General features: G+C 43.9%; 1 long non-coding RNA gene across 1 annotated transcript in view; it reads right to left on the bottom strand.

Moving 5' to 3' along the window:
- The window catches only part of LOC130296771 (uncharacterized), a 62184-nt gene extending 38106 nt beyond the window's left edge, over positions 1-24078 (bottom strand). The window contains exons 1-2 of the long non-coding RNA XR_008849283.1: positions 23130-24078; positions 3941-4073 (exon numbers count right to left, since the gene is read on the bottom strand). This is a non-coding gene — a long non-coding RNA (uncharacterized LOC130296771). The remainder of the gene's footprint in view (positions 1-3940; positions 4074-23129) is intronic.
- Between the last annotated feature and the right edge of the window lie 226 nt (positions 24079-24304).

The following is a 24304-nucleotide window of genomic DNA, read 5'->3' on the forward strand; positions in this document are numbered from 1 at the left end:
GGGCGTAGGAGTACGTCCATTGTCCTTAAGGGGTTAAGGAAGCCTCATCCATGGAGGACGAGGAGGACATCATGAAGCGAGACCATTGAAGCCAAGCCAAGCTAAGAGGAAGGAGGTGGAGCCAGACCAGTCTGATGAAGGAGGAAGCCATCTTAGATGAACTTTCCATGATGGATCCAGCCCACACAACCCTCAGTTGGTGAGATTGTTCTAAGAACATGCCTATACTTCCTAATGTTATTATTGTAATACTTAAGCAAGAACTGTTATTTACATAAGATTTACTAGTTTGTTCTGTTTGCCATATTTGTCTATGAGCCTAAAATAAATGTATGATTGTTTACTTCATTTGACATAAGCTGAGTAATTTATTCCTCTCCAATGGTGACTGTGTCAAATGAAATTTGACCAGTATAAGAATGTAACACAAACATAGCGCATCCGCAGAGTATTTGACACTGCGGATGTGCTACTGGCCATCCTTAGAGTGTGCCTCCTGCTGAGCCCATGCGTCTGCTTTGTTTGCTCGTAGCAGCAATCGCCATGCGCAGTGTAATCATAGACATCACGGTCGGTCCCCCTGCTTCCTGAGCTAGGCAGAGAGTGACCGCAATATCTGTGAGTACACTGCGCATGCGCGCTGAGACTCGGAGATCACTGTGTGCCTGCCAGTAGCGGCAGATTGCTGCTACGAGCAGACAAAGTAGTGCACAGCTGGAGGCACGCTCTAGGGATGATCAGTAGCGCATCCGCAGCATCAAATATGCTGCAGATGCGCTATATGTGACCCTACCCATAGAATATATCAGTAATGTATGGTGTGTTCTGTAAACTTATATTGAGACTTTTTTTTATTTTTCGCTGGTTTTACATAGTTACAAACAGTATACCTGTGTATGATAAAAATGTATGCAACATTGAGCTTGGTTTGGTACATAATTTTTGTATGTGTGTTACAAATGTCACATCCCCACACATGATCCCGCACATGAGGCGCCTTCTCCCCTCTCTCTAAATCACCACATTGGGAGACTAAAAACAGCTTTGGGGTATATTCAGCAGAAATATGAACTTACATGTAGCCAAACACTCAGCAAAATTTACAGGGGTTTTCCAGGGACTGAACGCAATGCATCATCGGTGGAGTGACAACAGCCGATACTCGGCGGCTCTGCAGCAGAACCTTTGCCCTGGCACATGCGCAGTAAAGGATTGTAGGCAGGCGGCTCCATTCTCTGTGTAATGGTGGTGCCAGGTAACTGCAGTGCAGCTCCTATTGAAGTGAAAGAGAGCTGCACTCAGTAACCTGGTGCTATTACTACATAATAAACAGAGCCATCTGGCTTCTGGCCATTAACTGGGTATGTACCAGAGACGGGACACCCAGGTAACAGGGTGCTAAATTAACCTGAAGGTTTTTGCCGCAGATATTGTGAGCAGAAAGTATCTGTTGTGCTTTTTGCACGTGTAAGTGATACTTACTAGTATGGATGCAGTTGCAGACAGGATACAGTTCTTGCACTTTTACTTACAGATCTGCGGCACAATACACTATGCATAGGGCACCCGGCTGTCTCTGGCGCTCCCATAGAAAATGCATGTCAACCTCCGCTCTGTGCATGAGGAGAGTGGGGGCACCTTTAAGGAGATTGCAGGGGGTCCCAGTGGTCAGACCACTAATCCCCTATGCTGTGCAAAGGGCATAAGTGTTAAAATGCTGGAGTAACCCTTTAAAGGAAAACTGCCATATCTTTTCTACCGCACTATCCACAGGTATCGGTGGATAGTGCGGGAGACGCTGAACATTTTGAGTCCTTCCTTGCCCGGATGCGCTGCGCCGTTCACCCATTAAAGCAGTTTTTCTGTATATTTAAATTAGCTGATAACTGGCACGGGTGGGGTTACCGCCTTCATCTGGCACTGTGACTTAACAGCCGCCCGGCCCGCAGCACCGCCAGGCTGATGAATATTCATATAATGTCTTAGGCACGCTCCTTCTCATTCCGGCCGATACTGCGCATATGTGGCATTTACTCCAGCGCAGCTCCGGACTAATGAGGCAGCGCTGAAGACCGCTTCCGGGTATTGTAGGAAATCCTGCACATGCGCAGTATCGGCCGGGATGAGAAGGAGAGTGTAAGACATTATATGAATATTCATTAGCCGGGTGGTGCTGCAGGCCGGGCGGCGGTTACATCACAGTGCCAGATGAAGGCAGTAACCCCGCCAGAACCAGTTAGCAGCTAATTTAAATATACAGAAAAACTGCTATAACGGGCAAACGGCGCAGGTCATCCGGGCAAGGTAGGACTCAAAATGTTCAGCGTCTCCCGCACTATCCACCGGTACCTGTGGATAGTGAGGGAGAAAACATATGACAGTTTTCCTTTAACTCACAGTACCCCAAACACAGACTTATGTAGGTAAAAAGCGATTTCTCCAGCATTAATATATACGAGGGTAACTTTATTTGAAATTCACTTTGAAAAGGGAAAACTAGGGGAAATATTGTACATCAGGCCGTAAAGTATATGCTGTGGATTTTACATAAGGAAATCTACAGGTAAAATCCGCAACGTGTAATAGATCAGTTCACAGCATTGGGAGCAGATCTAACCCAATACATGACGTTTTACCTGTGGATTTCCTTGTATGCAACCTGCAATATATTTGCTATGTGGAAACATATAATGAGGCATCACTTATTCAGGATACTGATTCTCTTGCTGAGTAATGCTGCCACCTGCTGACTGCACTAGTTATGTCTCCAGTAAGATTTGACATGCTTGTAATGTGCAGTATGGTTCTATGTATTGGGTTCTTATCATGTGAGTAGCTTTAGTGAATAAAGAGGTAACGGTCACATCCAGGCCCCTTTCACATAAGAAGGCATCATGGCACATGGTATGTGAGGGGCCCTATACTAATACAGATTTTGCACTGGGGCCCATGTGATGCCTCTAGTCCCAATGGTCACCTCGAGGAGGAAAGAGGGTGCACATCTAGGACAGAACCCAAAGTTTAAAACTGGGACAGTGGATCCAGGACACCTGTGTGGGGAGATGCATATGAGAAGGGGGATGAGAGTGTCAACATCTTGCCGGCTGAAAAATGATGTGAAGCCTATGCTGCAGAAGTCACAAGTCCCAATCTACTTGTCACGGGCAGCAGTTCTAGATTTCTTACTATACTCCTTATAGCCTGTAAACCTATAAGGTAGGTGCTGTAATACTGGCAGGCTACCTTTTAGGACAATTACCTGACTTAGTTTTTCAGGGTCCATTAACAGGATATATATATATATATATATATATATATATATATATATATAGACAAATAATAAGTCAGCCAGCACTTTAGTTGATACCAAACTATTATATGGACCTGGCCTACAGGTGCACGCTACTAGGCTAGATATACAGCAACAGAAGAATGCAGCAGCACACTGCCAGCACAAGGATATAGGTGAAACATGAACATGCAGATAAAACATGGAGAGCTATACAGCTATGGTGTAATAGATGTAAATGTGAAACTATGAAATAGTGAGGCACTTAGCTCGCAAATTAGGCCACCTTATCGCGGTGGGACGGTCCAAGCTATTTGACCGCCGGCGGAAAAACAAATTTGCGAGCTAAGTGCCTCACTATTTCATAGTTTCACATTTGCATCTATTACACCATAGCTGTATAGCTCTCCATGTTTTATCTGCATGTTCATGTTTCACCTATATCCTTGTGCTGGCAGTGTGCTGCTGCATTCTTCTGTTGCTGTATGTATATATATATATATATGTATGACTTTTCCTATCAGCAGGAGGTAAACTAAGGTAAGAAAGCAAAAAGTACTGGTGCTCAAGATCTAGGTGATATTATGCCTAAGGGGGCCCCAAAGCACATCTGCCCCATTAGAGACCAGTATTATAATTGGCACAACTTACGCTTCTAGGAACAAGTGTCAATCCTAAAATGGTTCAGGATTCTTAGCAGAAGTTGTCATCATCCCAAGCTGTCTGCTGTTATTCTCCTTTGCCTTCTCCTCTCTTCATATGGATAGGCAGACTTGCACGCCTCCTAGCAGAAAAGACAGAGTCTTTACACATCCTCTTACAAGAGAGGCTAGCTCTCAACTCTCTACACTTTCTCTTACTCTTAGTAGAGTGGCTGCATCAAAGCAAGTTGCTACCTTTTTTCTAGAAAGTATATGCATGTGTTAACCCCTTAAATGTTCATGGCTATACATTGCAGTTACAGTAGTATGGAAATAATTGGGAGGGGATGTGACCTATCTTCCCTGTAGTTCTCGCCACATGTTGACTTCATCCTGGTTCTCTGGCATGCTTCTGATGATTTACCTCTCTGTGATATGCCGGTGACACTTGTGTACCCTACTCCATTACCTATCGGTAAACAGGTGTCTGGGGTGTTGCAATGATGTAGCAGGGTCCGGTAGTATTAACCCTGTGGGGTAAGGTGTTATTAACCCCTGATTTGACGTGACACCAGGATGTGGTTGTTTTCTGTATAAGGCCCTGCCGACAACCAACCCAGAAACGCTAGGAAATAATGGAATGTCCACAGCAGGAATTACGAGATAACTGGAACTTTTACCTAAACTTCTTATAGAACAGTCTTTACAATTATGCAGTTTCTCTAGAGGCAACCTGGATGTAGGATACCTCACAGGCTTGCTGGGACTTGTAGTATTGAGATTTATGCAGGCCACTGTGCTACTAATTATATGCTTGAGTTGAATAGTAGTCACTAGGAATTGTAGATAGAGCTTGGTAACTCACGGTTTTAGTGGCTGCAGGTTCCTTAGGCTTTGGCCTAGATGAGATGAATTTAGTAGTATATGCTGAGATTGTGCTCGCTTTAGATCCAGGAGAGAAGAGAGTGAATTTAGAGACTACAGCCCCTTATATACTAAGGAGGCTGGACTACAGCCCATTGGTTGCCAAGCCTGTAGGTCCTGAACCCAGGGAACTCTGGGTACACCACATGACAGTATCACATGACCCAGGAAGGTCCAATACATTTTATACATGTGTACGACTTTATATAGAATAGACAATGGCCCTCATTTACAAAGACTGGAGTGTCGGTTAGGTTGTTTTTTTTTTTCAGTGTACTCGTCTTTTTTTTCCTTGTGATTTACTAATCTGTCACATGTGTCAGGTTTTTTTGTGTAGCACGATATTAAATTCTGTTGCACGGGAATAAAAAGTGTCGCACTGGAAAAATAAAAATTAAACCAAATAAATAAAGTAAAGTTACTCTGCACAAGGATGTAACTTTACATTCATGATTGTTAATGGGTTAACAACCCAAAAGTTTAAAAAAAAAAAAAAAAAATATATATATATATATATATATATATATATATATTGGGGAATATGCAAAGCAGCTCATGACATCACCTTTTCAGGTAGTGTTCCCTGGTATCAGCTTAGCTCCTGTTAAGGAATATAAAAAGCTGATCGGGATTTTATGCCAAGCCAGACTACTCCCCAAAAGGGAAGTTTCTACCCATCTGCAGACAGCTGTTTCGTGGTTTTTGCCACTCGTCAGTACAGAGCAGGGTGATGTGGCTTGGCTGGGGTAAGAGGCCTGAGAGCAGCTAAAGGGGTTGAGTATTTACCTCAGGGCGAGGCCACCACTCCTGGTGTAACGGAGCTTCAGAAGGCCATTAAGCACTCTGCGGGCATTCTGGGTAGGGGAATATGCAAAGAAGCTCATTACATCACCTTTTTCAGGTAATGTTCCCTGATATCCGCTTAGCTCCTGTTATGAAATTTAAAAAGTTGATCGGGATTTTATGCCAAGCCAGACTACTCCCCAAAATAAAATAAAAATCTATTACATAATTTAATCATAAAAGCATTGAGGGGTTAAAAATGCTTTTAAAGTATAAAACAAGTAATTTAATCATGAACCACAATGGTCAGCTGTCCCTTCCTCAAAAACACTCAATTTTTCCATTTTCACTCGACCCCTGGGCTGTCGGTTTTTCAAAGTTGAGAAATCACACTTTTTTCAAAGTAATTTCACGATTACTCCGAGTGATTTTTCCATTTTGTCGGGTTAACGCCCATTTTTGAGTAAACCACGCTCATTTTGTAGGTTAAATTAAACTCTCCGAGTGTTTTTGAAAATGTAGGTCGTGCGCCTAAATTTGGGGCGCAGATTTGGTCGCACGTGGGATGCGACCAAACTTTGGGCGCAATAACTGAGAAAAAACGTCAGTTCTCCTTTAGTAAATGAGGGCCAATATGTACAATACATTTACAATGCATTTATATAAGGTGTAGCTAATAAGCAAGGGGTGAAGCCCTGCAGGAGAGCCCTATGGGCTGCAGGGACTCTTCCTGAGTCTTCCTCTACCTGACCATGTCCTGTACCGGGATACCACAGCTGCCTGCCTGATCTTCTCTGGCCATGCCCTGCAGCATGCACGTGCCGCACTCTGCGCCAATCCCTCAGACTTCCATGTCAGTGTGGGACGGTATTCTTATGTTCCCCATGCCTTCTGCTGTGCACTTTTAGCACTTAGTATGGCCCTCTCCTAAGTCTCTCTGGGCCCTATATCAGACAGACTTGCCTGACCTTGGTGCCTATCTTGTACTGCACCGCAGATATACAGCTCTGGCCCTTGGCAGTGAGGTGGCTTGCTACTGAAGCCCTGTCACATAATCTTCTCAGAGACTCTATACTGTACTGCTTCCTCTTCTCTAGAGCTCAGGTGGGTATTTTTTAACCAACTACCGTGTGAATTTGGTTGGGCCACAGAAGGGGTATCCTGGCTGAAGACCGAGGCCTCTGCCTCCCTATCTCAGCCACACTTGCCCTGCTATACATTTCTAGGACTCTTCTAGTGATCACTTCCTACCGAGCTCATAATCGTACATATGTTTTACCTCTGGAGTATGGGATTTGGATAATACTGTCACTATACACTACTGGATTTTGTTTCATGGGTCGCATGACCAACACAACCCATATCTCCACAACCCTTAGTGGACACTTAATGAGTCAATCAGAAGATGTTGCTGAGAGGGTCTCCTTTGATGATGGACTTTTAGCAGTGGAAAATCTTGTATATTGTAAGCCTTTCCGGGCAGGGCCCTCTCTCCCTCTATATCACTCTGTCATTTACTCTGTGTCACATTCATGTATTTAATCCTTATTAAATGTACAACCCTCTGGAATTAAGTGACAAAAACTACTTGCCCAATCCATACTCGTGTTGTCCTTTAATCTCTCCACCATGATGCTAAGATAAGGGAACGAATGAAGCAGAATGTCACCTAGGTGACGTAAAGGACTCTTCTCACTCCACTGCTAGTGCTAGCCGTATGTTGCTTAGCACTTCAGATTTTGTAGGAGTTTGTGTCTCTTTCTCAGTGCTTTGTTTTTGAGAACATTTCCAGGGGGTGTAGCTGCAAGCTTCCGTGTTCAGAATGCCGAAGTGCCGGCCCGGAGATAGCGGGGGTCCGAGCGGCGTGCCCCCCATGATCAGACATTATATGCCCTATCCTTTGGATAGGGGATAAGATGTCTAGGAGCAGAGTACCCCTATAAGGGTTTTCTTCCCTATTGTTCCATGTCTAACCTCTCTGCTGGGCAGAGATGTCTAATAATTGTTGTTAGTTTTTGTTGTTAGTTTCTTGTTCTGTTTGTTTCTCATGTTTGATCCGAAGAAGATATTATTTCTATGTCATTGGTAGTGACAGTATATGTGGAGACCCAATGCTATTAACTATTGCAGGTTTGTCCAGCACCTCTCCCTCTCCCTCCACATAATTTAATTTATGAAGATTATTTCTTGAAACCTGATAAACGGACTAAAGTACTCCGTCACCTTCAGAAGCTAAAGATGGATGTAGCGGTCCTAGAGGAGACTCCCCTGTTAAGTGAGGATTTCTACATATTAATAGAGACGTGGGAAGATCAGGTTCTGGGCTCCCTGATAGTAGGCAGGAAAGGTGTGGTTGCTATTCTGTTACATAGGAGACAGGTACATGCCATTCTTACTTATTGGGAAGATAGAGAAGGGAAGGTGCTAAATATCTTATTGGAAACTAAAGAGGGAAAACTTAGTATCTACAATATTCATGCCCCATAGCTGCGTAAAGAGACATTTTTCTCAGCAGTGGAGTCACGTTTAATGTGTGACCGAGAGACTGACAAGGTTGGGAGGTGACCTTAATACGGTCTTACATTCATCAGAGGATAGAAAATGAGGAACTGGGGATCATGTTGCCCTCTATATTGCATTAAACTGGCTTAGTTGATTCCTGGTGCTTTTATAAACTAGCAAAAAGGAAATTCACCCACTTTTTAGATGCTTATTGGTCGTGACCTCCAGGACTCTCCTCCAAAGGCTATGAGAAGAATGCATTTATGATGTTGTAATTTCGGACTATGCCCTTATTAGCTTAAACACTGCTCACACTTACATACCAGAGATGGGTGTGCTCTGGCGTTTCCCACATATTAAGCCCAAAATGTAACATTTTTGTAAAACTGGTGGATTAAGTACTCCATTTTAAATGCAGCTCATTCTTTTTGGGAGGCTGCAAAAGCAGTGTGGAAGGGGTACTCCGCTGCTCAGCGTTTGGAACAAACTGTTCCGAATGCTGGAGCCAGCGCCGAGAGCTTGTGATGTCATAGCCCCGCCCCTTATTACGTCACACCCCAAACCTTCAATGCAAGTCTGTCACTCCCCCTCCCATAGACTTGCATTGAGGGGACAGGGCGTGACTTCATGAGGGGGCAGGGCTATGATGTCACGAGCTCCCGGCGCCGGCTCCAGTGTTCGGAACAGTTTGTTCCAAACGCTGAGCAATGGAGTACCCCTTTAAGGGAAAGAAACAGTTTAAGTCTGTGCGTATAAGAAGAAAGTTAGTGAGGAATATGCCAGGCTTTCAGAAAGGCTTTCACCAACTTTCTGACAAACACGAGAAACACCACTAAGAGATTGGGGATTCAGGCCCAACATGATTTTTAAATTTCACAGGATGTTATTGAATCTTTTCACATGGATTATTTTCTGGCAGACTTCTACAAATTTGGAAATAAGTCAGGTAAACTACTGGCAAATATGAGGAGGAGGCAGCGGAAGGTTGAACCGACTCGATTCCTGCCCACCAAATGACACTATTGCCCAGGCAGGTTTGAGATGCTCCCTTCCCTCTAACAGATGAGGATTGGATGCTTTTAAACACTTCCATTTAGTTAGATGCAAGCAACGAAATGTCTAACGAATAACAAAGCCCCAGGCCCAGACAGGTATTCTAGGGAATGTTATACAGTATTAGTCAAAGATATTGGTCCAACATTATTGTCCGTTATACTTCTGACTTCCAGGAATCTATCTGATATTAAAGGGGTATTCCAGGAAAAAAATTTTTTTATATATATATATCAACTGGCTCCAGAAAGATAAACAGATTTGTAAATTACTTCTATTAAAAAATCTTAATCCTTTCAGTACTTATGAGCTTCTGAAGTTAAGGTTGTTCTTTTCTGTCTAAGTGCTCTCTGATGATACCTGTCTCGGGAAACGCCCAGTTTAGAAGAGGTTTGCTAGGGGGATTTGCTTCCAAACTGGGCGTTTCCCGAGACACGTGTCATCAGAGAGGACTTAGACAGAAAAGAACAACCTTAACTTCAGAAGCTCATAAGCACTGAAAGGATTAAGATTTTTTAATAGAAGTAATTTACAAATCTGTTTAACTTTCTGGAGCCAGTTGATATATATATAAAAAAAAGTTTTTTCCTGGATAACCCCTTTAAGGATCTTCACAAGCAAAGGAAATATCCCACCTTATCCAGCAGATTTTGTCCAAATTCATTGATAAATGCGGACGTCAAATTGATCTCCAGAATCTAAGCAGATAGATTAGCATTGGTTCTCCCCAAATTAATCGGCCTACACCAGGTAGGATTTGTTAAAGGGAGGTCAGCGGTGATGAATCTGAGCACTGTTCTGGCAGTGCAAGAAGCAGATTCGGAACGGCCGTATTCCAGCCAGGTCCCAGCCCTATTAGCGTTAGATGCTAGGAAAGCATTTGACAAAGTTGACTGGACTTGGCTGGATATAGGCTTGTATCACCACAAAAAAAGGACCAATGTCAGCCGAATTGGTACCAATCAGTCTGCTGTCATGGGGGGGTCCCAACTGCAACTTTATCATGGACATCTAAGTATAATAGGTTGACTTCTGGGACACCTATTACATGCATTCACTTTTACATGTGTTAGCTGAATGAGTGCTAACAAATGTATATGGGGGTCATCATTACTCTGTTACAAGAATCTTACTGACTTACTGTATTTTATTGTATGTTTTATTGTAAAAATGTAAGTAGTGAGAACTACTGAACTTAGTACTGGAGCCATATGTGCCTGAAACAGATCACATGGTGTAAGTGAGCCTGTGAGGGTATAAGTGAAGAGCAGAGTTGAAGTTACACAGGTACTCCGGTGGAAAACAATTTTTTAAATCAACTGGTGCCAGAAAGTTAAACAGATTTGTAAATTCTATTTAAAAATATGAATCCTTTCAGTGCTTATCAGCTGCTGTATGCTTTACAGGAAGTTCTTTTCTTTTTGAATTTCCTTTCTTCCTGACCAAAGTGCTCTCTGCTGACACCTCTGTCCATGTCAGGAACTGTCCAGAGCAGGAGAGGTTGGCTATGGGGATTTGCTCCTGCTCTGGACAGTTCCTGACATGGACAGAGTTGTCAGCAGAGAGCACTGTGGTCAGACAGAAAAGAAATTCAAAAAGAAAAGAACTTCCTCTGTAGCATACAGCGGCTGATAAATACTGGAAGGATTTCCATAACATTTTTTAATAAAAGTGATTTACAGATCTGTTTAACTTTGCGGCACCAGTTGATTTAAAAAAAAATGTTTTTCCACTGAAGTACCCCTTTAATGGGAGATGAGAAATTCCACAGTGTTCCCTCAACATACGATGGTAATCCGTTCCAAACGGACCATCGTTTGTTGAAACCATCGCATGTTGAGGGATCCGTGCAATGTAATGTATAGGACAGTGTTCTACAACCTGCGGACCTCCAGATGTTGCAAAACTACACCACCCAGCATGCCCGGACAGCCGTTGGCTGTCCGGGCATGCTGGGTGTTGTAGTTTTGCAACATCTGGAGGTTCGCAGATTGTAGACCACTGTTAGAGGAAGTTGTACTCACCTGTCCCCGCCGCTACGGACAGTCATCGCTCGTCACTGCTGCCCGGGATGTCGCCGTCCATCGCTGTCGCCGCGTCCCCGAGGTGTTCCCGACGCTCCGGCAAGACCTCTGCTTCCCCGGCATCCACTCTCTCCGTCGCCACCATCACGTCGCTACGCACGCCGCTCCTATTGGATGACGGGACAGCGTGCGCAGCGACGTGATGACGACGATGGAGAGCGCTGATGATGCAGGGGATCCCGAAGAGGGCGCGTCGGAGCCCTGAGGACAGCGGACCACACGGGGCACCGTAAACGGCTATCCGGTGGCAGCTGAAAGTCAGCGCTGCCGGATAGCCGCTTATGCGATGGCCCCGACATACAAAAGCATCGTATGTTGATGCTGCCTTCAACATGCGATGGCCTCTCACCTCTGAGAGGCTATCGCATGTTGAAATTATTGTATGTTGGGACCATCGTAGGTCGAGGGGTCACTGTAGATAGTAATAAAGACAGACACTAAGGTTTTGATCATTTTCCAATATATTCTTTTTGGTTTCTTCTACAGCATTTGTATCTTCTTGGGAGAAGTCGGTGAAGGGATCTTAGCAAGCAAACATATATACAGGGCTCGAGTCCTGCAGGAATATGCATGGGATTGGCGTTCCTGCACTTTTTCAGAGCAGATACGCTGTTCCCTTTAAAGTAGTCCTGCAGGACCAACCCTTGAATTATGCTTTCCCTCCCTCTGCTTTTTCTTTATTTATATGCAGACCACAGCAGCTGTGGCAGAGAGCACCCCACCACCTCCACCCCAACCTGACCCGATCTGCTAGAGGACTTGTGATGATGTCACCATCCAGTTGGGGGTGGAGCTCAGCTGTGAAGGATAGCAGAGATGGTGGCTAAAGGACCTGTGGTGATGCTGTGGAGGAGGGGGGGGGGGCTGAGCTGGAGGGGAGGTCACATGTTTCCTGCACAGTCACTGCTGTTGTGTTGGGTGTGATGGTGTCTGCTCCTCAGTGTCACCCAAGTAGTAAGGTAGTTGCATAAGGAGGAGGTTTGTTACAGTGTGTTATCAGTGTGTCACCCCTGTAGTAAGGTAACTAAATGAGAAGGTCATAGTCTACTATCAAGATGTTAATTCCACGAAGAGGGTTTGTTGCAGTGTATCAGGAAGGTTGTGCAATGAGGATAGTTTGTTCCAGTGTATAATGAGAAAGGTAATTTGATGAGGAGGGTTTGATACAGTGTGTACTCAAGTCAAGTCACTCAAGTCACTGTCACATAAAGAATGAAGCTGCCTCTACTACCTTTAATGGAGCAGTGGCTGCTGGGAGCAGACATGCCACATACAAGCATGTCTGCTAGAAGACACACGAGAATTACTTCAGCCAATGGTGACGTCCCTCTCTCTGCCCTCTTAAGAGGAGCAGAACAGCCGCCGCTTTGGAGTCGGACAGTGGTGGTAACTAACTTCAGTCAAAGCCTACTGCTATATGGGTGCTATACGTGGGGGCTGGTAATCCCTACGGGGGGCATTATTACTTTTTGGGGCACTATAAGTGCTGGAAAAGTGCAGAGCCTAAAATGTTTGTCCGGCAGGTTCTGTGGAGATTAGTTCCCACACTTTTGGTCTGTTGGTCTTACATCTTCCTATGATATTTTTCCATTGCTCTAAGAGTTGCTTGAAGTGTGATCACCAACCATATATCATGTAATAGATGTCTTATACTCATTTTATTAAATGTCATGCACCCATGGCAGATGGGTACACACTATGGGGGAGATTTGTCAAAACCTGTCTAGAGGTAAAGTTGCTGAGTTGCCCATAGCATAACAAGGCCTCTGCAAACTTAAAGAAGCGATCTGATTGGTTGCTATGGGCAACTCAGCAACTTATCCTCTGGACAGGTTTTGACAAATCTCCCCCTATATGTCCATATATTTTTATTGCAGTTTGCAGTGCCCCTGAGAATGAATTGATGCATTTTATTTTCTTGGGGTTTTGGTATCCTTGCTTTTTGAACAACAGATTCCATTTGTTTTGTTTTTTTCACTGATTAACTTGGTATTCCATTCCCAAGCGAAATGCATAGAAATTAGTGGGATCTAGAATTGTGTTGGTATTAATTACCACCTGACATTAATTTATTGGACAACTAACGAGGGCTGATTCTACCTATAGATAAAATAGGCAGCCGCCTAGAGCACACTCTTTATGGGGGCGCCGCTCTACCCGCAGCAATAAAGTTAGCCAGCATCCGAAGCGCCCGCCCATCCATTTCCCCCTCAAAATATAACAGGAAGGGACTGTTATTGAGGTTGGGGCCACCCTATTATTAGGGTGGGTACTCCAAAAGGTAGGCAAAGATCACTACCAGGGGGCTTAGCCTTAGAGTAGGTTAGGCACTGTTTTCCTTAGTATCCCATGTTAATTTATTTTTTTGTTTTCTACGTTGACCATCATCTTGATCTACATGTTACAGCACCTATATTTCTCTCACAAATACCTTCTTTCTGTTGCTCCCTTAGTTTTTCACCCTGTGCTTTGGAGGGGGCATGTCTCTTGCCCTCACTCTGCTTGACTCATCTTCCTCCTGCTGTGCTGGGTCTCCTCATCCAATCACTGCAGGCTGCTCTGTAACCCCTCCTCCCTGATTTCATTCTGCAGTCTGATAGGATAGTAGTGAGCACAGAGGAGTGCTAGTCCCGCCCTCACTTACAGGACTTTGTCCATGCCTGTGCTTCAGCTTGAACAAAGATGATGTTGCAGCCGGAAGTGATTATCTGGCTGGTATGAGGACAACTAGTGGGGTTTTCTTTATAAGCCAGGATTTCTATAAAAAGGAAATACAATTTTCATATGAAGTATATTAGCAAGGTTACTATTTTGCCACGACGTACAACATATAAAAAGTTTTTGAATCTGACAGTGCCCATTTAAGTCTTTGGGTAAAGATATAAAATTGACATAGACAAGTTGCAACTCCTCTATGTTAATAAATCACTTTCCTCCTCTCTGATACCCTTTATTCAAATAGGCAAGAATTGCATTACCTTTCTGGGCATCAAAATAGGCTGTTCTCCGCTTCACTGTCCCTCTATGATTCTAATTGCCCCTACACTAATTGCAAAAATGAAAAGGGAACTATCTCCAGCCTGCCATTGTCCTTGACAGGTGCAATTCACCTAGTCAAAATGGCGGGTTTCCACAAAACACCTTTTATCCCCTACATTTCGCTGCTCCTTCACCATGTACTGTAGACATAAATCAGATACATTCCTGCTTCACCAAATTTTTTTGGAACCACAACAGACTGAGGGTGGCTAATGGTACTCTTTGTCTCTCTAAGGCTTTGTTCCCACGCTGGAATGTTCACACGCAAAATCTCTGTGAGGACATTTCACAGACTGCGGGCCGCAGTGGAACAGAGGAATGTGTCGTCTCCTAGACAGCTATGCATTCTGAGCGGTGTATGCACAAAGAATGAACAGGTTCAATTTCCGTGGCAGAAACATCTGGCACAGAAATTCCGCTGTGTGCACAGAGCAGCACTCTGCTGCAGCGGAATCTCCATGCCGAATTCCAATGCGGAATTCGGCACAGGAATTCCGACATGTGAACATGGCCTTAGGCTGCTGGAAGTATGCAAATGCATCATGTAAGATGGTACAACCTAACTGCCTCGTCCGAGATTGGTTACTGGATTTGTCCTTTTATTTTAAGACCACACTGGAATAGAACCTGGCTACACAGTGGTCATTACCAACCCTCTTTATAAGAAAACTTCATAGCCCACCTTGTTGTTTATCCATTTTTTCCCTGTGGCACATTCCGTCTCTCTCACATTGTGCAAGCAACCCTGTTTATAAGGTATAGAGGGACCGTTATAGCCTCATCTTTGAGTCTTTTCCTGGCTAGGGATGCTCATGTCAATTGTTGTAACATTCTGCTAATAAAGTTTCTATATAAAAATAAAATACTAATAATGTCCAAGGTATCTTAAATCACATGGTTGAAAGCCCAACCTGCCCCTGATCTCTGCTCAGGCTAATGGGATGAGTGTGGTATGTTTGGATACCTTGATTATATTAGATTTTTTTTATTTTCCAAGCTCTTATATGCATGTCTACTAAAAAGTATTGTTTTATATAGTTTACTGGTGGAACTATAATTTTTTTACTGTCTTCTTAGCCATATGGTTATTGTTGTAAGTTTTGTTTATTTACCATTTGTTTAGCTGTAAAAATGGGCAAATAAAAAAAAAGTGCAAATTGGTAAAAATCCCTAAATAAATACCAAAAGCACATACGGTATGCAACAAGGCATTGGTTAGAGGATACCCAACCACAGACCTTCCAGGGTTTCCCAGTAGGAAGCTGCATATTTACAATGCTACTCACTAGGGATCGACCGATATGGTTTTTTTAGGGCCGATACCAATACTCGGTGGAGGTATAAGTTATCGGCTATTTCCCCCCGGAGACACCGCTGCAGATCATTGATTTAAAGTGGGCACTTTAAATCAATGAACTGCAGAGGCTTTTGCAGTGCCAGAGACCGCCATCCGCTTCTCTTCCCTTCCTGTCCTGGGGTCCTCCTGAGTCCTATCAGCGCCACCGCGACCGCCCCTCACCACCACCACGCCCAGCCAGAGACCACCGCAGCCGCTGCCCCGTTGCCTCCCCAATTCCCGGTTATATAATTACCTGTTCCCAGGGTCCGCGCTACTTCTGGCTCCGGCGACGTCCTCCTGAGCTGTCACTGTGCGCACTGACGGTAACATCGCGTTGAGGACGTCACTCGTCATTGCGCAGCGCACAGCATAACACAGGACGCCGCAGGAGCCAGAAGTAGCCTGGGCCCCGGGAACAGGTAATTATAAAACCAGGGATGGGGGAGGTAATGGGGCAGTGGTGGCGGTGGTCTCTGGCCAAGGCGGGGCGGTGCGGTTTTGGGCATTATCGGCAAGGTAATTAACAATACCGATAACGTCCAAAATCGTGAATATCGTCCGATAATATCGGCCAAACCGCTAATCTGTCGATCTCTACTACTCACCATTTTATTTAGTTTGATGGATTAATAACATCTAACATATAGTTATTGTATATCTATAGGACTTACCTCTGAGGTTCCCAAAGATCCTGAGGGCCACTGCATTGGTTTAGTACTGCATCCCTTTCACTGTTTTTTCAGCGTATTTTGCTATGAGCAGACCAAGAGGGCTTCCTCAGCCCTGTGTGCGCAGTAAAGTTTAAAGGCAGTTCCAGTGCGCTTGTGTGATAGCCTGGGGGAGTAGGGTTATATGCGGTGCAGCTGTGCGGTGACTAAAGGGTGTCTGGTTAACCCTTTCTATTCGTGACGCCAGGGTGAGGGCTCCTCTGTAATGCTTGTCCTACCGCCACCCTTTCCAAGAGCGTAGGGAGGTATAGAATAATTGAATGTCCACAACCAGAGAGTTTGCTGAAAACAGTCGGAACTTTACTGAAGATTTTATGCAAGCTTCATAACCGGAACAGTCTCTATACATGCAAAGTCTCTTGGAGATTGACAGTGGTTGGGACCTTAAGCATTTTAGAGTCCTTAGACTGATATGCGCTGTTCCACAGGATTTAGGGGATTTAGTTTTGGTCCAGTAGTCACGCTAGCTTTAGCGGGGATTAGTTTAGAACTCACGGTTTAGTTTAGGCTGAGGCTGGTAGGTTTTCTGGCCTAGCGTGTCTTTGAAAGTTGCGGAGAGCCGTCCTGCTAGTCCGGCATCCACGAGAGCAGCAACCCAAGAGAGCGATAATTGGCTACAGCTCCCTTATATGGGCAGGGGCTGGACTAGAGCTAATTGGTCCAATACTTGTGTCAATCACCTTCACATAGAATTATGGGTAGCATGTGACCCAAGGACCTCCAAAGGTCCTCTAACATACCATAGAGGAATCAACACAGTCACATGACCAAAGGTCCTGCGACGCTAACAAGGTAAGCATACTATACATTATATTAAATATACATTATTATTAAATATGTACATAGAAACATTATAGAATTAAAGTAGAAAAGAGGCGACTAGGGGCTGTCCCACCTGGGGTAACCCTACCTGAACGTAGTTACTCTGACTTTGGGGACCACCACACAAAGTACGGTATGCAATACGGTACCGGGACACCACACTTGCATGACTGTGACCGCCTCTAAACCTCACTACACACACAGGGCTGCAGCGTGGAAGCCTTGTGTGTCTGCTCATGGTAAAATGTGCTGCATTTTTCATGCTGCCCTGCAGATTTCCTGCAGTGGGAAATTCTCAGTATGCATTGTGATCCTACCCCCAAATGAGTTTTCTTACAAAGTAAAGTTGATAGCAAAGTTAGTAAAATTGGATGTGTAGCACCTACATATACTGAATGTAAAGGAGTACTAAAGCACTGTTTGTTTTTTAGTTCATATAACCTACATCCCTGTACTGTTATTCTCTCTATTGATCTGATCACTTTCTGATTTCCTCTCTGAACTGTGACCATGCTGTTGCCATGTAACAGAGCGCACACTTTTTATTTTTTATTATTTTATTTACCCCCTTCTGGACTCTAGTTACAAAAAATATTGCTGCCCAGATAACCCCTTTAACCAGTATGTCTTATGATTACATTATCAAACTTAACATTGCCTTTAAGCTATAACAATGCTTCTCTGTAAGGTGCCCCTCCCCAATTTTAATGAGGCCCCATTGGGTTGTCAGTTTTGACAGAAGTGATTTTCTCATCTTAGATCCTTTCTTTAGCTGTACAAGTCTCTAGTTTAGCAAAAAAAAAAATAAAAAAATCATTCCAATTTTGATTATTTTACACTTCTACTATCTATTTGATAAAAGCAGAGCCGTATCTGCCATGAGTTGAGATGACTATCTCGCCTCAGGCTGCAGCTTGTGGATTCCCTGAGAAGGTTGGTGTGTTCCATTGAATGGCTGTAGATCATACTGTCTAGCATCATCTGCTATGCACTCTCATTCTGTACTCTTGGCTTCTCTTGTACACCATGCAAAATGTAGAATGCAAGGCAGTCAGGACCACTTTGCTGGTTCTGCCCCCAGTAGTGAGGTATCGGTTCAATTTAAAGCAAAGTTCTCCTCCTGCCTCATGTATGATGCTTGTACTCTCCCAGGGTAAGACTAATAATCACAGAGAATGTGGTTGAAATCAAGGACTTTCAGGATTCATGGAGGGGGAATTAAAAATAAAAAAGGGAATGAAATTCAGTTGTCTATAGGTTGTTGCTTTAAACCTTTCAGAGCCCCAAAATCTCTGAGTATCTGAGTATTCTAGTCTGGTCACTGTGAGAAATTGCACTTCTTTACCTCTGTATCAGTATCGATAGATCTTCCTAAATGTTGATATTGTTAAATAGCTATCAGACATATAAGCCCAGGTTAGGCCACAGATAGTGAAAGGCCTCTTGTCATTGTACATAAGAGGTGAGAATTACGCGACATCTCCAGGCACAGGTCAATGTGGCCCAGGTTTTCGTTCTGTATATTTGCAGAGCTTGGTGTATAGCAGTTTGGAGAACCTGCTCGCCATCAATCCTCTGGAAGTGCTGAAGGTGGAGCACCCTACCCATTAATACCAAACCCAAGAGTCCAGAACCTTTAGCTTGATTCCCACCCCCCACAATCTATCCCTTTTTCCCTAACCGACTTTAACCCCTCAAGGACATGCGTCGTAAATGTACGGCGCTGCATAGCGTCACTTCGCGCACAGCAACGTACATTTACGGCGCGGTTTTGAGGTGAGCGCAGGAGCTGCACACACATTATTCACGGTGGTTCCTGGTGGCTGTCAGCAGCCTCGGACCCGCTGGTAATGGCAGACATCAGCGATCGTGCTGATGTCTGCCATTAACCCCTCAGATGCTGTGACCAATACACATCACGGCATCTGCGGCAGTGCAGCACTTAAAATGGCTGATCTGATCGCCCGCAGCACTGCCGCAGGGTTCAGATCAGCAAGATGGCGGATGGAGGTCCCTTCACCTGTCTCCGTCCATCTCCCTGGGTCTTCTGCACTGATCTGTCTTTCAGCGGACCTGAGCAGAAGATCGCCGATAATACTAATCAGTGCTATGCCCTATGCATAGCACTGAACAGTATTATCAATTTAGTGATTGCTATAAATAGTCCTCTATGGGGACTAAAAAAGTGTAAAATAAAAGCAAAAAAAAAGGGAAAAGATTAAATAAAAATAAAGTGAAATTTTTTGTGAAAATGCCCCTACCCCAATAAGGTTTTAAATTACCTCTTTTCCCCATATTAATACGCAAAAGTGTAAAAAAAAAACTATAAATAATAAACATATTTGGTATTGTCACGTGCTTAAATATCCGAACTATAAAAATATAATGTTAATGATCCCCAATGGCGAACGGCATAAATGTTAAAAAAAAAAAGTCCCAAATTTCTGCTTATTTTGTCACATCAAACTACAGGTCATGGCGCTAAAAATGAGCCCTCAAACAGCCATGAATACGGAAAAATAGAAAGTTAGAGGTGGTCCAAATAGGGCAATTATAAACATACCGATTTAGTAAAAAAAAGTTTGAGATTTTTTAAAAACAGTACAATAATAGAAAGGTACGTAACCACGGGTATCATTTTAATTGTATTGACCCAGAGAATACAGAAAACATGTCATTTTTACCAAATTTTTGGGTGTACCATACATTGTAAGGTAAAATGAGTGATATCATTACAAAAGTACAACTAGTCACGCAAAAAAAAGCCCTCATGGGTCTGTTAATGGAAATCGCCTCCTCTGTCTTTCCTTTTAACCTCCCCCCCTCTTTCTCCCCTACCAAACCCTAACACACTTTTTCTCCCTATAGTGTATCAATCCCCCCCCCCCCCCCCCCCCACAGCCCCTTTTCCCTTTTCCCTCTTCCTTATTGTGATATCCCAGGACAGGTACACGGTCCTGTAGTACCTTTAGGCCCTGTCAAGTTGAGTCCCTCAGTGACCTGGGGGGCAGGGACTCCCCTTGTTCTCCTGTTGGTTTAATAAATGTGTGTATGTTCCTTTAATGCATAGATAGAATCCTATGTCTAGATAGTGTAGAGGACCTATGGGAGGTCTCAAGGACCTGTATGTAAGTTGGTCACATGTTGTGTTTAGTCACATGATCTGTTGTCGCATGTACTCCCAGAGAGCACCAGCTTTAACCTATGACCCACAGCTTGACCAATGGGCTTTAGTCCAGCCCCCCACCATATAAAGGGGTGGCCATTTGCAATTCTCTCTCTTAGCTACCAGCTCTCTTGCTGTAAGCAGCTGTACCACCAAAGTCTTTGCTGAAGCAGCTACCAGAGATGTTCAGCATCTGGAGTACCACAAAGCTACAACTCTCCAGTAAGTCTACAAGTCTATGTCTGCTGTCACTGAAACTAGTCAAGTCCTGCGCATAGTACAAGTCAAGTCTAATTGCAAATGAAGTTTATTACAAGTATATTAGTCCAGCAAACTGCGAGGTCCTCTGGGTACTGGTCACCTCTCTGGGAAATCTGGCCTTAGCTGTGAAGATAATTACACCTGTCTTCTAACCAAAAACCACATCTGCGTCACGAACACAAAAGGGTTGATACCATCCAACCCCCGGGGTTAATAACATCAGATCCCAATACTCATCACCGCAACACCCGTGGTCCCGGCATTCACTAGGGATTTATACCTCACTGGCCCTTTCTACTTAACCTCTTCCTTCCCAGTCCCTGGTTGAAGACTAGTTACTATTCCAGATGAAACACTGAAAATCGACAATATTAAGTACAGAAATTCTTCATGTTGATGCCCAGGTAATGTATCATGAATGTTACTGGGAGTACAGGAATGTCAAAGTTAATATTCTTAAACTAAAGAATGCTCCACCATGTTCAAAATAATAACAAAACAGTAAAGAAAGAAATCCAGCGTTCAAATGGCCGTATCCATAAAAAATGCTATATTGCTTTACTGGGTAAAAATAGCATAGAATTGCATGAAACTGATGCATTTCGCACATTCCACACACTTTGTCACACCAAAAACTTTTTATTCACTGAAGCAATAAAGCATTTTGAATGGATAATGCTGCTTGAGCGCTGGATTTTTTTCTTCTGTGTTTTGATGTCTCTGTTTGGTCAGCGATTGTCCTATTCATTCTCATCAGCTGGAGAGGAAATTTTCATTGCAATATGCTCTTATAGGAGTAAGAGCTAAAAGAGAATCTGACACCCTATACTAGATTATAGTGTGGGTGAACAGCTTTACAAAAAGGGGTCACTTACTTTAGTCTGTTCAGTATATGCAGAGTTCTGGTACTGTAATCTATAGCTGCATTGCGTATTTGCGTGCATTGGAGGCAGGGAGCTGGCTTATCCATATTTTCTGTGTGCCCTGCTCCCTAAATTATTATTCTAATGGAGGCAGCAGGTGAGCTCACAGAGAGCAGAGCGAGCACCAGTGACATTCATTAGCATATTACAGGAGGGGGTGGGAGGGACGAGAATATGGAGGAGGCAGGGGAGCTGGGTGAGCTATCTCCCCGCCTCCTATGAACACTATAATGCAATTCAGCTGAAAATGACAGTGCCAGAACTCTGCATATACTAAATGGATTTAAGTAAGTGACCCCTCTTTGTAAAGCTATTCACCCGCACTATAACCCAGTATATTGGGTTTAGTGCAGGTGTCACGATCATGTGACTTGGGGGGGTGGAGCTAAAGTTCCCAGAGCAGCCAGGAGAGCAGAGTGTATGTGGTGAGTTATTCCTGCAATCTGTTGGTGTGAAGTCACTGTATACAGCAGTGTTATAGTGAAGTCACTGTATACAGCAGTGTTTCCTAACCAGGGAGCCTCCAGCTGTTGCAAAACTACTTCTCCCAGCATGCTAGAGGCACCCTGGTTGGAAGACACTAATATACAGTATATACACGTGAGCTCTAAAGCTGCACTCACTATTCTGCTGGTGGGGTCACTGTGTACATCAGTGTTTCCTAACCAGGGTGCCTCCAAGTGTTGCAAAACTACAACTCCCAGCATGCTAGAGGCACCCTGGTTGGAAGACACTAATATACAGTATATACATGTGAGCTCCCAAGCTGGACTCACTATTCTGATGGTGGGGTCACTGTGTACATCAGTGTTTCCTAATCAGGGTGCCTCAAAGTGTTGCACAACTACAACTCCCAGCATGCCTGGACAGCCAAAGGCTGTTTAGTCATGCTGGGAGTTGTAGTTTTGCAACATCTGGAGGCTGGTGAGATCACTGTGTACATACATTACATTACTTATCCTGTACTGATCCTGAGTTATATCCTGTATTATACTCCAGTGCTGCACTCACTATTCTGCTGGTGGGGTCACTGTGTACATACATTACATTACTTATCCTGTACTGATCCTGAGTTATATCCTGTATTATACTCCAGTGCTGCACTCACTATTCTGCTGGTGGGGTCACTGTGTACATACTTTACATTACTTATTGGGGGTTGATGTCAGTTAGCACTCAGTGGTGAGATTAGAAGACAACAGTGAATGGCGTAAATGTAAAAAAAAACAAAAAACAATAAGATGTCCTAGTGGTTAACCTATTTTTAACATGCTAGTGATGTCACAAAAGATGACAGCTGAACATATTTCACTTGTAAAGTAGTAGCCTAAATGATTAAAATTGTTATATCTAAGCAAATCCTTATCCAAAACACAAGTGTTGTCACAGCAGCTTACCTAACACAATGACATTTATGTCACAGCTGCCTACCTGACAGACATTTGTGATGTCACAGCAGCTTACAGAAAGATGTGTGATGTCACAACAGTTATGGCTCAGTCATTCTGCCTTTTCCCAGAACATGAAATATCGGTGGAGTTAAAATAATAACAATACTCAATTTGTCTCCCTTACCCATGGATCTTCTTATGGCTGCTTTAGAATGCAGAGGTGATACTTCAGTCACATACTGGTCTGACCTCATCTATAGAGACTTCCAACCAGACTACTGACCTTTTACTGGTCCTTCCCCTCAGACTCTCTCATTTGGACCACCTTCTCTCTGAGTGCTGTGTTATTGTGGTAAGCAGAGGGTGACGTATGGAGTGGATTACTGTGACATAGATACTTGGCGGGCTGATGGAAAGTTTGTGATTCCAGGAAAGTGGTATAAACTGGTGTTTGAAGATGTTGGTGGTAATAGTCCTGCAGATTAAGTTCACTTACCACAACTCCAAAGGAAGTGGTCAATTATATCCAAGCGTCAGGAAAATGAACTCCTCAAATGCAGAGATTTTGGATATCCACTTATAGAGTTTACTGACAAAATTTCATACAGACTCAATACAGAGATAACCGTTCCGTTTTTGGAGACAGAGTTCCACTGGTCCAATAAACATACTTGCAGTACTTGTGGAGACCATCACTCGGGATTTTACACTGACTGGTGACCCTTGACAGGAGATGACAGACACAAGCTAGATTCTTTATGGACGGCGTTCCTTTTGATGTGCATACAACCAGGGAGGACAAGAGGGATAGATGTGGGCCAGGGGATATATTAACACCTTTATCTAATCTTCGCTATGGGTCCCGTCAGATGTATGCGATTGTCCCCAAAGTCTTGACTGAGGTGACTTGACTTTACCCTGGGTGGGGGGATCTATGTGTAAGAAGTTCAGCACACGTGGATAACATTTGGTGGGCTCGCATGAGGTACGAGAGCAGGAGACTGCAGCTGGTTTTCTCTCTTCATCTCTGGCTAAAGCCAGACTGCTTAAACTTAGGGTCCCTTCTTGTCTCATCAGACTAGGTGGAGGAAGGGTGGACTCTGACTGGCTGAGACTGTTGCTGTGACTACTCACTAGTTCTTTACAGAGAAAAACATTTCATTCTTACAAAGCAGTTAAAGGCACAGTAACAATACATGCTGGAAAATTAACCACTTAAGGATGAAGGGCTTACCTGTACGCCCTTGTCACGTTCCCCTACTACAATGGAGCTGAGCCCGCATAAAAGCGGGGTGGTCCCTGTGGCGATCACTCTGACGTCCAGCATTAACCCCTTAGATGCCGCTATCAAAGTTGATC

The sequence above is a fragment of the Hyla sarda genome, chromosome 12 (genome assembly GCF_029499605.1).
Source record: "Hyla sarda isolate aHylSar1 chromosome 12, aHylSar1.hap1, whole genome shotgun sequence".
Taxonomy (NCBI): domain Eukaryota; kingdom Metazoa; phylum Chordata; class Amphibia; order Anura; family Hylidae; genus Hyla; species Hyla sarda.